Source organism: Belonocnema kinseyi, chromosome 8 (assembly GCF_010883055.1).
Source record: "Belonocnema kinseyi isolate 2016_QV_RU_SX_M_011 chromosome 8, B_treatae_v1, whole genome shotgun sequence".
In the NCBI taxonomy this organism is placed as follows: Eukaryota; Metazoa; Arthropoda; class Insecta; order Hymenoptera; family Cynipidae; genus Belonocnema; species Belonocnema kinseyi.
In genome coordinates this window covers 27,860,395-27,874,715 of record NC_046664.1, presented here as the reverse complement: position 1 = coordinate 27,874,715, position 14,321 = coordinate 27,860,395, and the positions used below count along the sequence as shown (strand labels likewise).

Sequence of the window (14,321 nt, the reverse complement as noted above, 5' to 3'; positions counted from 1 at the left end):
AAGGTCATGTACGGATCAAATATTTAGCCTAAGGCAAGTAAAAGAAAAAAGTTTGAGAATAGGAAAAAAAGTTTTCTGTGCATTTGTTGACCTAGAAAAAGCTTTTGACAAGGTAGATAGAAGTAAAGTTTGGGAAGTCTTGAAAGAGTATGGAGTCAATGGATGGCTCCTACAAGCTACAAAACAATATATATGGGTAGACAAGCGAGTGTAAGGTGCGAAGCTCGAAACAGTAAGGGTGCGTGGGTTAGCGTTCGCCGATGATAAGGTTGTTATGGCAGAGTCAATCGACGACTTACAAAGAATGCTGAATAAACTAGATGCAAGCATGAAGAGCATGGGCCTCAAAATTAACGCAAATAAAACAAAAACTATGGTGTTTGAAGGAAAGAGTGAGAAAACACTATGGAATATTTTATTAAATGATGAGCGAATTGAACAAGTTGATAAGTTCGTATACCTTAGTAGCTTATTTACCAGGGACGAGAAGATAGATCAGGAATTAGATAGACGCATAAACGAAGGTAAGAAGGTTATTGGTAGAGCAGGTCCCCTTATCAGAAGTAAAAATATATCAAATAAAGCTAAACTGGCAATACATAATGCTATATTTGTACCGACTGTACTATACGGTAGCGAGACATAGACTTACCAAGAAAAAGACAAGAGTAACATTAACGCAATTGAGATGGGATTCATGCGCATAGTATGCGGAAAAACTCTGATGGACAAACTAAGTAACGAGATAATTCTAAAAGAATGTGGTGCTGAAGAGACGCTAGTAGACACATGGGAAAGAAATCGGTTACGATGGTTCGGACATGTTGAGAGAATGCCAAATGAACGACTAACGAAACAAGTGTATCAAGGTAAAGTAAATGGCAGCGTGTCCAGAGTTAGACCGCCGAAAGAATGGTTAGAATGTGTGAATGGGACCCTAGTTAGATGAGACATAAGAAGTCACAGAAACACGAGAGCCTGCATGAAAAAATGCATAAACATAAAAGAAGCTAGAGAAGTATGCCAGGACAGGAAAGTATGGCGGCAAATAGTTAATAAAAAGTGTGTCAGTATAGTGAATAACGCCTGAAACAAAGTACCTTGGCCACTAATGGACCCAAGTGGGGAACCTTACATAACGACTTTGTGAGGATCTTCCCTGGGGTTGATTGCTAGAGAGATTGATCAGCAACCTGGGTCGGAACAGTATTGCGGAACGAACGTGTTATTTACATAAATAACACGAGAATTCCGTATGAATCTGAAAATTCTCAATCCCTTACACACATTACTCCTTTTTCGACCGAGCGAGTCGCGCCTACCCCAAAAGGGAAATAGTTTAATGGTGTATAAAAACTCAATTAAAAATATAGTACTATATTTACACTTAAGATTTCCTAGAATAGTCAAATTTTTTTCTAGTGTATTTTTATTTTTATTATTTTTTGTAAATAGGGGTCTCATAAACATTAATAATCTCTTATGGGGCTGAAAAATAAAAATCTGTACAAATTTTGGGAGTAGCTTAAGGCCTCCAGAAAGCTAAAAGATGGAAATACACAAAAATATCAAAATTACGAAAATGAGTATTGTTTCATCGATCAAAACCAAATTTTGTATGCCTTGTCAAGGTTCCCATACGCTACTTTTCTACATGGTTTTATTTCCGATTTCCAAAATTTTGTTTGGTTGAGCCAGCCTGATACATAACATGCCTCTCTTTGCTCTGCTGTGTAGATTTTTCTAAAAAAGGGGTAGCTATTTCAAGAAAGGCAATTATCTTTATTATAAAGATTCCTGAAAAGCAACCATTAACCATTTTTTCTTTAAGACTCTTCCTTTATATAAGAAAGTTACAACTGAAATTGGAATATTTTTCTCTTTCACTTTGAAGCCTGAATTAAATTCGGATCTCAAAATGCGTTTGAATTTATTTTCAGTGACATTGGTAGGAAAAGAGACGAATTGAAAGTGAGCTCAGCTGATCGAGATGAGAGGAGCAAGCTTTCAACGGGAAAATAGCGCCGAGACGACTGTTCGGTAGCAGAGTCCGCCTATCAAATTCAAACCAAAGCGGCTCCTTCCTGTCGCCCCATTTTGCAAGTGTCGCCGGTACGCCGGGCTAATTTGTCAGTTGTCGAGTTAGCTTACTCCAGGGAATTCTGGAGAGGGCTGCCCTTTCCAGGACGGTAATCAACCGGTGAATATCTGAACTGGTTCGAAACTCGTCCCGCGTCGAAACAGCCCCTGTTCCTTCTCATTTATAAAGAAGAGACTGGCTGGCGCGATTGATCCGTCCTTTCAATCTATGCAACTTTATTATCAGCTCCCTTACTTCGTCGTCTTCGTCCTTCACATTATCAATTTCCATTACTTGTATCCACCTGTACCTTAACTCAATTTTCTCTGACGAATTTCTTTGTTCTTTCTTTTCTACAACTAACAATCATGATTAAGTCGAATTCTCTATATAAATATTTCAGGGTAACCACTAAAAACAAAAACAAGTTCCTCAAGATTTCCCGGTAACCAGACCTGTTTTTCAAGTCATGAAAATTTATAAACTAGTCAAATTAGGCACCTCGCGACAGAAAAGGATTTTGTAGCCTATGAAGACGTCAATTAAGTCCTTCAAATCTCCCGCTTCCATCCACTTCCTTTATTTTTCTACTTTCACACTTCACACTTCATACCCTCCACCATTTTCAGTTCAACCCCCCCTCCCTTTCCTACTGCTCCCATCCCTCTCTTTCCTACTCATCCCACCCCAAGATTTCTCACTTTTACTTTCCCATCGCTACCTCCCCTATTTTTACTACTCCTCTTCTCTCTTCTCCGCCCAAAGCACTCCAAACCTGAATTCTCTCCACTATCTGTACTATAAATCTCCTTAATTCCTTTACCTTCTCTTCCACTACTTTCATTCCTTTACATCCCCGTCCAAACCAATCTTATTCCTCATACTACCGCTCCCCTTACTCTATATTTCTACATCCCTCTTGTAGCCTAATTCCCCTCTATTTACCTCCCAAAAAAATTTACGAAGGACGGGTACCCTACAGAAACTATTAGGGTTTCTGCCCGAGGCACAGTGGCGGAAAAAAGTTATGTGGGCAAACAGATATTCCGAAGAAATTTTTTTAACTGATTTGAAAGGCCTTTTTTGTTTAATTACAGCTGACAAAATTTTGCATAAATCTGCCATGGTTCATTTAAAAGAAACTTTTTATTTAAAAAAAATTTAATAACAAATATTCTCCTGCTCCCTCCCACACCTCCTCATTCCTCCTCCTACTCCTCTATCCTCTACTTCGACATCCTCACTTTCCCTATTTTCTTTCCCCTGTGCACCACTAATTCCCTACTACTTCTCTTCACCCTTTTCCCCCTAGAATATCCCAGCCCTTTACTTCTCTTTACTATCTCTACTTCATAACAAACCACTTACCTTACCTTCTCTTCCTTTACGTAATTTTAATCTGCTCACATCCCTTTTCCTCAGTCCTCTCACTCTTTCTACTAGCACTCTCCACTCCCCATACCTCCCTACCCTCCCTTCCCCCCTCTTTTAACGTACTTCCCTTCAATTCGCCTCCCCGAAGAAAGTACGATTGACGCATTCGCGGACAAAACTATCAAAGTTGCTTCGCAAAGCGCAGTAGAGAAAAAAAATGTCGGTGGAAAAATTTATATTCAGAAGCAATTTCTCAACTGGTTTAAACGCTTCTTCTTTTTTAATTAAAGCTAATAAAATTCTGCATAAATCTACTATGGTCAATTTAAAAAAAAAGCTTGTTATTTTAATTTTCTTATCAATTAACAAAGTGAAATAATAATTTTTTTAGAAGAGTACAGATTTTCGAGCAGTACTTACATATATTGAATAAAAAATATCTAGAAGCAATGAATCCACTGTCCATAGAAATTTTCTAATAGCTAAGCAACTGCCAAACAAAATTTTGAATTTGCTAGAAAGAAATAAGTAAGTGAAAATAGATTCATGGGCACCAACGGTAATTCGTTAATTTACTTGTACTAAATTTGAACAATGTATAGGCCACACTGTTTTTAAATTAAATTAATGAGAGATAATAAATATTTGATTATTTCATCAACAAATTTTCTAAACAGTTGTCAACAGCAGGTATTTATGATCAAATAAATCAGGTTTTTTCTACTAAAGCAGCCCAAAATTATACGTAAATGTCAATAATCAGATTTATCTGAGCAATAACAATTGATGATTTTTTATACAAATAGATATTTTTTAAGAAAAAAATTGCTTTTCCTAAGGGTTTTATCAACCTGTTATTTAGTCATGACTATAATATGTTATCAATTTATGACAAATAATCATTTTTTAAACAAACCTAATTAACAAATAAATTTTTCGCTATTTCACAAGGAAAAACTAGGGCTTTTCAACATTACTAACTCTTAATTACACATTTTTAAACATTTTTGTAAAAAAATATGAATAAAGACCCACTATTTTTATTGTCATTAATAATTTTATAGACAAATTTTGGTCCTGTCATGCATTTTCTCTCACTTGTTTTGAATGTATGATAGAATAAAAATTCGCGTATAAAATTATTAATGACAATAACAATAGTGCATCATTGTTATTTGTTGATTATAATTTAAGCTTTATTAAAGTCTAGACATTATTTATTTACACTTCATTACATTGACAAAGCCTAGTTTTTACCTTTAAAATAGAGAAACAGTGCATTTCTTAATTTAATTTGTTTAAACTATCATTAATTGTTATTGGATGACAAAATCTAATAATTGATTTACATTTCTGTGAATTTTTTGGTTCTTCAGTAGAACAAACTTAATTTACTTCATCATACATAACTGCTGTACATAATTATTATTATTTGTTAATTTTCGAGGCAATTACTAAATTATTTAAAAACTTCTTCAGATAGTTGCCTAATCTTTTGTTTAATCCTGAAATTTTTTCAAGTTTAAACTGTAAATAAGCAATTTAAAAATCGAAGCATTTAAAGCAATAGAAGTGTTCTGAATTATACGTATTTAAAATGAAAAAAAGATCCTTTTCGAATTTAGGGTTCTTTTTGATTGTCTAAAAAACTGAGGTTTTTTCCCTTTTAATATATTTAAGTAAAAAAATATAAATATTATAATTTATTTGTACAAAACGTTCAAAAGTGGACAGAGATTTACCAACTGATGTATTAAATATTTCGAAGACTTAAATGGATCTCAAGACATTTATAGAAATTTAGGTGATTGCAAAGAATTTCCTAAGACTCATAAGTATATTGAAAGATTTTATAGGATTAAAAGTGTTTTACGGTATTCGCAGTGATTCAAAAAGGATTTAAAGGAACCAAATGACTCCAAATAATATTTAAGAGCATTTAAATATTTTCAAAGATTTGAAATATTTCAGGGTACTTCCAGGGATTCCGTAGAATTTTCATCAAATGCCATGAATTTGAAGAGATTTCAACGAATTTCAGAGATTTTAGGGTATTCGAAAGGATTCCAAGTAATATTCAAAATCTTTAGAAAATTTCAAAAGATTTCAAAGGATTTCAAATATTTTAGGGTATTTCCAAGAATTCCAAGAAATTTTCAATGGATTTAAAAAATCTGAAGGAATTTCAAGGGATTTCGAAGGATTTTAGGGAGTTCAGGACACTTTAATGGATTCGAAGTAATATTCAAGAGCTCACAAAAATTTCCAAAGGTCTTGAAGGATTTTACATATGTAAGGGTATTTTCAAGGATTGAAATAAATTTTTAATGAATTTCAAACTATTTTAAGGGATTTTTATTTATTTTAAGGATTGAAGGACATTTTGAAAGATTTCAAATAATATTCACAAGCTTAACAATATTTCAGAGGAATTTTTATATTTTTGGGTATTTCCAAGGATTCCAGGAAGTTGTCAATATATTTCAAGAATTTGCAGGGATTTTAGATTATTTTTAAGGATTTCAAATATTTCGGGACATTTTGAAAGATTCCAAGTAATGTTCACTAACATATAAAAATTCGAAAAGATTTGAAAGGATTTTAAATATGATATATAAGGCTATTGAAAAAATTCCAAGAATTTTTAATAAATTCTAAGTTTTTTAAAGGGATTTAAATAATTTTAAAGATTCAAGGACATTTCAGAAGTTTTTAAGTAATATTCAAGAGTTTACAAATATTTCCAAGAATTTGAAATATTTTATAGTATTTTCAAAAATTTGTAAGGAATTTTCATTAAATTTTCAGAACCTTAATGGATTTCAAGATTTGAGGATATTATATAAAAACTTTTACAAAAATTTAAAATGATTTCAAATGATTTGAAATATTTTGGGTCACATCCAAGGATTCCAAAGAATTTCGAATAAACTTGAAGAATTTGCAGGAATTCGTAGAAATTTAAAGGGATTTTAAAGGACTTCCAAGATTGAAGGACATTTTAAAAGACTCCATGTAATATTTAGCAGCTTACAAAAATTGTAAAGGATTTCAAGAGATTGAAAATATTTGGGGTATTTCTAAGTATTTAAAGAAATTTTCAATAAGTTCAAAGAAATTGAATGGATTTCAGAAGATTTCAAAGAATTTGATGTATTTGAGGGTATTTACAAGGATTATAAGAAATTTTCAAGAATTATAAGGAATTCAAGGGATTTTGAAGGATTTTATAGATTTAAGAACATTATAATAGATTACAAGTAAGATTTAAAAGCTTGAAGCTTATTTAAAATTAAAAAGATATATGGTTCTTAAGAGTTTTGGAAGATTCAAACAACTTTTATAGGGCCATTAAGCTTTGAGAATATTTCTATCGTTTTTCGGGATATTCGAAGTATTTCATAGAATTTCATCAGTTTTCTAACGGATTGTAAGAGATTTTAAAAGCTACCAAGGTATTTTCATAAATTTTCCAGAATTTTAAAAAATATAATCAGATTTCACGAAATTTTGCGGGGGTATCAAGGAAAACCTGAGCAATGAAAAATCCAGAAACATCAAAAGAAACATTTGCAAATTTAAACTTTTAAAGCTAAGCGACTTTTGTTTCGACGCCTGAAAAATTAAATTATTTAAATAATGGCGCTTCACAATTTAATTATAGTTAAGAAAAAATCACTGTCATTTTCGTCAGTAAAAACTCTTAAAGATTGTGAAACTTAGGATTTTAATTATGCTACAAATTTTGAAAATTACATGATTCCTGATTGCAGACATTCAACATTAATTAGTTCATACTTGAAACGTTAAAAATTAACCAATTTTTAACTCCAATTTACAATTGAACTCTTAATTCAGGAATGTGAAACAGAGTAATTAAAAATTAATAATGTTCAAAGTGTGCATCATCCTTTTTAACAATCATTATATTAATCTAAAGTTCAAAAGGAATAACTTGAAAATCAATTATAAGGCATTTCCTTTTAATTAGATCAATTTATTTGTATGGAATACTGATCATTTTGTTGTTTATCGAAATTGGGCCTATAACCTATTGGAATGGAATGCATGTGTGAAGAGATTATTATATGTCGCATAAAGTCATTTATAGTTTTTTAAAAACAGTAAAGGTTTAATTAATGCAAAATCTTTACATCTTACAAGTAATAATAATCATTTAGATAGTTACTCATTCACTTTGTCTATATTGAAGCTTCTATTTTTTTATCGCTTTTCGCATTTTTTTGTCAAACTGACCTACGCTATTGGAAACTGTCAAATTGATAGAAATAGAAAAGCCGCGAGACAAACAAAAAAATGCAAAAAGCTATCGGAAACATAGAAGCTTCAATGTGGCCAGATTGAATGAATATGGTCGAAGACAATTATTATTAATTGTAAGATATACGGATTCTGCATTGATATAAACTCAATCCCTTTTCTAAAAATTCTATAAATGACTCGATGTTACTTATAACCAAAACTCTCTCGCCTGCGTTTCGCCCCAACAGATTATGGTCCCACTTTCGAGAAAGAGTGAAACTCCCAGTGCTCCACAAAAATAAATTTAAAACGAAATAACAACAGCCGAAAATAATAAAAGCTGTAGCACTTCTAGCACATCTTCTGCCATTTATCATCGCCTCCCGCAAAAGAGAAACTCTCCCCATCCTTTCTTTCCAAATACCCCAAAGAGCTAGTTTCCATATTGAACTCGTCGGAGGATTCCCCCAAGACAAAGATAGTACCAATCGAGTGTCTCGTCTTGCTTTGTAAACCTTTTCCAAAATAGCGGAAAGAAAAGAAACGTGCTGCCGTAATACGAGAAACCCGAAAAGTGGCAGCTAATGTTCTTCTCGACTGGCAGGTGGCTTCTCTCTCTTGTCACAGGAGACTCCAGGCTTAGAGTCTTGCTTCGCGGATTTCGAAGCTTTGTAGTCATCCATTTTCCGACGACCCCTGCATTATTTAAATAAACAAGACAAGAGGGGAGAGATTGGTTGAGAATCTTCCCTTCCGGCCGGTTTAGTGACGAACAATTATCCCCACTCTTCCTTCTGGAGTGACAGTCTTGGGGTGCTTCGACGAAGGCTCGTGCTCTGCACCTTGGTAATGAATTTTAAATTGGCTCGCATTCATAATAGAGACTCGTCGACGAACCGGAGATGACAAAGTAAAACACTGAATAAATGTCTAAACGTCTCTGCACGAATTCTTCAGTGTACCAGCAGGGTAGCCACAAAACTTCATTTTAAAAATTTCCTCATTTTAGCCTGACCTCTTTTTTTATCTTCACTGGCTGTTCATAATGAGAGAAGATAATTTTATTATTGTAAATTTTTGATATATAATCGTTTATAAACTAAATAAAACAATTTCAGATTTCTTCTAACAATTTATTTATTTCAACCAAACATGTGAGTTTTCTACCATAAAATATAAATTTCTCATTTAAAACAATCAAATTTCTATGAAATTGTTAACATTTTGAAGAAAATGATGAATTTTCAACAAAATAATTAAATTTTCCGCAAAATAGTGCAATTTTTTGCCCAATACTTAATTTTTCTACACGCAAAGATGAATTTTTAATAGATGGTTAAATTCTCAATAAAAAATTTAACTTTTAGCAAAAACTGTTACAGTTTAAAAAAAGTTTTGAACTCTTAATAAATATGAATTTTTAACAAAATAGTTAAATTTTTCGCCTAATACTTCAATTTTCTACCTATAGAGCGGAATTTTCAACTAGAGTTTAATTGAAAAAAGGTTTAAACTTTAACCAACAGTAGTTACATTTAAAAAAATTAGTTATCTTTTCCACCTATCGAGGTGAATTTTCAACCAAATGGTTGAATTTTTAATACAAAAATTATTAAACTTCAACCAAAAACAGTTCAATTTCCAATCGGATAATTGAATTTTCAGAAAAAAAAAATATTTTCAACTAAACATTTACATTTAAAATCATAAATTTGAGCAGATGGATTTTTAATAAAATAATTAAATTTTCCACAACATAGTTCAATTTTTATGTTAAAGTTTGAATTTTCCAACAGAGAGTCGAATTTCTAAATAAACAAATTTAAACTTCAACCAAAAACAGTTACATTTTTCATGAAAAAATTCATTGTTAACCAAAAAATTGCATTTACAACCAAATATTTGAACTCTAAACCAAAGAAGAAGAATTTAAAACAGAAAGTTAAACTTTCAACAAAATAGTTGAATCTTTAATCTACAAAGATAAATTTTCAATCAAGTGCTTGCAATTTCAATAAAAAAGGCTGAAATTCAACAAAGAACATTTTAATTCTTAATCAAATATTTGTATTTTCAACAACAAACAATGCCTTCCTAAATCAACAGTTGCATTTATAACCAAATAGTTGAAGCTTAAATCAAAGAAGAAAATTTTTTTTTAACAAGACAATTTAATTTTTCACAAAAAATTAAAATTTTTAACCTAATTCTTTAATTTTCTACCTAGAACGATAAATTTGCAAACAAAAAAGTTTAAACTGCAGACAAAAACAGAACTCCTAGGAAAAAATCATTTTTAACAATACAGTTGTGTTTACAACCAAATAGTTGAACTCAAAAGCAACTTTCTATTTTCTGCAATTTTCTACCAAGAAAGATTGCTCTTAATAAAATAATTAAATTTTCACACATGATACTTCAATAATTAACGCACAAAAATAACTTTTCAAAGAAAGGATCAAACTTTTCAAAAATTGCATTTCTTTGAAGACAGTTGAATTTAAGAAAACCGAAAGATTCATTTTTGAAACAAAAGGCAGAATTTTCTTTAAAAATGGACGCATTTTAAATAAAATAGTTCAATTTTTTACCATTAAATATGTTTCATAAAAAAAAACATGAATGTTCATCAAAATAGTTGCATTTTTAACCAAATACTTACAATTTTATTAATTTTTTTTTCAATCATAATTTTGAGTTCAAAATTTAATCGTTTTGTAGATAATTCGTCCTTCTGACTCTTAAATTTAAAAGTTTTGTAGAAAATTGATGTATTTTGTTGAAGATTCGTATTTTTGGCAGTCCTCGCTGAAAAATTGATCTTTTTGATTAAAGATTAATCTATTTGGTCTGAAATTAATTTTTTAAGTTGAAAATTCAACTGCTCGGTTGAAAGTTGATCTGTATTGTCAACATTTAATACTTTTTAAAGATACACCTCCTTGGCTTAAAATTTAAATAATACATTTTTAGAAAATAAATCTTCGGGGTATAGAGTTCTCATTTGGATTCAACTCTTTTGTTAAGAATTCAGTTTTTAAAAAGATTTATCATTATGGTTGAAAATTCGTCTCTTATGTTGAAATTGTAACTATTGATTTGAAAATTCGTTTTTCTTTTGTTTCTCGGTGAGAATCAATATTTCCAATTAACATTGTAACTTTTCTATTTATGGTTGAAAGTTAATATTTTGATTGAAAATTGATTTTATTAAATTGAAAATTTATGCATTTTCTTGAAAATTGTTCGGTCGAAAATAATTCTTCTTAGATGAAAATCCATCCTTTATTGTTTAACAATGTAAATTTTTGGATATAAATTAATCCGGCTTGGTTGAAAATTAAATAAATCGCTATACAAGTTCATTATTGGATTGAAAATTAACTTTTCTGTTATAAATGCGTATATTCGGTTTAAATTGAACTATTTGGTTCAAAATTAAAAAATTAGATTTTTTGTTGAAAAATAATATTTTTTACTTGAAACTTGAACCATTTTATGTATAATTCTTCTTTTTGGTCCTAAAATTCAACTATTTTGTTAAAAAATTAATTCAAGTTGTTAAAATTTCATGTTTTTTGTTGTTGTCAAAAATGAATCTTCTTGCTGAAAAATTATCCTTTTTCAAAAAAATGTAACTGTTTCGGTGAATATTCATCTTTTTAGTTGTAAATTTACCCATTTCGTAGATAATTTATCCTTGTGGTTTAGAAATTAGACCATTTTGTTGCAAATTAATGTATTTTGTAGAAATTCTTTTTTTTTTACTAAAACATTACCTTTCTTGCTAACAAATTTATCATTTTGTTTGTAAATTAGAATTTTTGTGGAAAATTCATCTTTCTAAGTTGCAAATGCAACTACTTTGCTAAAAGTTGCACTAGTTTGGTTTTAAATTCATATTTTTTGAAGATACATTGGTTTGAAATTGAACTTTTGTGTTGGTAATTCATTTGTTGTTTTGTTAAAAATTAATTTTCTTATCTGATAATTGCACTATTTTATTTTTAGTTTTTTAGTTTCTTGATTAGAAAAAATCTTGATTGTTAAAAATTCAATATGTATATTGCATTTTAAAATCTTGGGAAGTTCAATTGATTCATATCGCATTCAATACAGTATTTATATTAATTTTATTTCAAATAATGTATTCCAGCATTCTTAGTTTTTTTTGTGAAAAATAAACTTGTTTCCTATATATTGATAAAATGTTGGGCCACATTACTTTCTCTGAGGGGGGGGGGGCTCAAAACAGCCTAAAACTTATAAAATAGTTTATGGATGCCATTTACATCTAATTAATCTAATTAATGTAAAACTTCGAAGAAAATTAACAAACCAAGAAAGTATTTATGTCATATTTATTTTTTTTAAATAATAGTTTATTAAATTTTTTTTAACTTGATTTACCGAATTAAAACATGACTTTTTCTTAATACTTTTCTAAAACAAGGATTATTTCCGAAAATTTTGGATTTTAGTGTAGGGAAAAATTACAATTTTCCTATCTTTTGATATAAATATTTGTATCTCTATATACTAATCTCTACAGGGACTACAGGGACTACAGGGACCCTGGAGTGACTGAACTATCAGATTAAAGGTCGGATGCTTTACCGACTGAGCTAACCGGAAAATATTATAATTTTTTCAGTAAGTAGTTACTTCCACATTCGTCACATTGCCCGGATAGCTCAGTCGGTAGAGCATCAGACTTTTAATCTGAGGGTCCAGGGTTCAACTCCCTGTTCGGGCGTCTTTTTTTTCTTCAATAATAATATTTATTTCCCTTGAAGAAATATTTGAAAAGCATTATCGAATAGAATAATTTACTTGGATCAAAGAAAGAATGACTTCTTTGGATCAAAGAATCTGTTTTGGGTTCAAATTCCTTTCTTTTTATTTGGAAATCATCCTTTGCAAATATTTACAGAGCACCGATAAAGGAATTTATTTGTTTCTCAATTCTCACTAAATATTTGCAAAATGACTATTTCTTAATCTAAAAAAAAAGAATTTAAACCCACAACAGATACTTTGGTACAAAGAAATGAGTCTTTCTTTGATACTAATCAATTAGCCTATAGGATAGTGCCTTTTAAATATTTCTTCAAGGGAAATAAATATTATGACTAAAGAAAAAAAGACACCCGAAAAGGGACGTGAACCCTGGACCCTCACAATAAAAGTCTGATCCTTTACCGACTGAGCTAATCGGGAAATATTAGATTTTTTTCTGTAAGTAGGTACATCAGGGGCGCTCAAACCATGTATGAAAAATAGCGGTTGCTACCCCAACTGGGGGATGGGGGGGGGTACCCAAGAGGTTGGTGGGTGGGGTGTGGCTTTGAGTGAGATGGACTGGAAAATGTAGATTTTATTGAAAATAATACTAAACAATTCATAATTTTAAGTAAAAATGAACAAAAAGCTTTTTTTTATCAGAAAATGACCCGTCGCTACCCCGGTGGCGAAGGAAGTATGCGCCCCTGAGTTACATCCACTCTGATCACATCGCCCGGATAGCTCAGTCGGTAGAGCATCAGACTTTTAATCTGAGGGTCCAGGGTTCAAGTCCCTGTTCGGGCGCCTTTTTTCTTCAATAATAATATTTATTTTCCCTTTAGAAATATTTAAAAGGAACTACCCTACAGAATAATTTATTTGGATCAGAGAAAGAATCATTTCTTTGTTTCAAAGAATCTGTTTTTGATTCAAATTTTTTTTTTTTTTTTTTAGTTTCGGAAATCATCCTTTACAGATATTTATATGGAACCGATATAGGAATTTATTCGTGTATGAATGAATTTATTTATTTATTTATTATCGTTTATGAAGAATTATTTCCGTATAAAAAAAAAATTGAATCGAAACCAAATTCTTCGATCCAAAGAAATGATTCTTTCTGTGATCCAAATGAATTATTCTATAGAATAGGGTCTTTCGAATATTTATTCACGGTAAGTAAATATTATTACTGAAGAAAAAAATACGCCCGAACAGGGACTTGAACCCTGGACCCTCAGATTAAAAGTCTGATGCTCTACCGACTGAGCTATCCGGGCGATATAATAAAATTGAAAGTTACTACTTACTGCACAAATTCTAATATTTCCCGTTTAGCTCGCTTGGTAGGAGATGAGACTTCAGCTGAGGATCAAGCTTTTAAATCCCTGCAGAGATTATTATATGGAGCTATAAAGATTTATATCACAATATAGGAAAATGTTAATTTTTTTGCCACCCTAAAATTCAAATTTGTTTCAAAATATTCCTTGTTTCAAAGATCCTTGAAAGATTTACGATTCGAAACATTTTTTGTAAAAGAAAGGATTTAAGTTCTTAAGTATAAATATTTAGGAATTTAAATCCTTAATTTTATATATAATGTCTTGTATTGTAAATCTTTAAAATTGAACTATTTAGGAAACATTTTTTGCGTTACATGAGTCTAAAATGCTAATATTGACTTGGAATGCAAAAATTGACTGTTAATCTCTTACATGACCCTCTTTTCGGAATGTTTATTTAATTCTTATTAATTTATTTCATAAATTTTTATTTATTTAAAATTAAAGAATTTTCAGTTGTATATTTGAAATTA

General features: G+C 30.5%; 3 non-coding genes across 3 annotated transcripts; 2 read left to right on the top strand and 1 right to left on the bottom strand.

The window, feature by feature from the left end:
- The first annotated feature begins 12,400 nt into the window (after nt 1–12,400).
- Nucleotides 12,401–12,473, top strand: Trnak-uuu. The gene has a single exon. It is a non-coding gene; the product is annotated as a tRNA-Lys (tRNA).
- Nucleotides 12,474–13,233: 760 nt separating this feature from the next.
- On the top strand, nt 13,234–13,306 carry Trnak-uuu. Its single transcript has one exon. It is a non-coding gene; the product is annotated as a tRNA-Lys (tRNA).
- A 403-nt stretch (nt 13,307–13,709) lies between these two features.
- Trnak-uuu lies at nt 13,710–13,782 on the bottom strand. Its single transcript has one exon. It is a non-coding gene; the product is annotated as a tRNA-Lys (tRNA).
- Between the last annotated feature and the right edge of the window lie 539 nt (nt 13,783–14,321).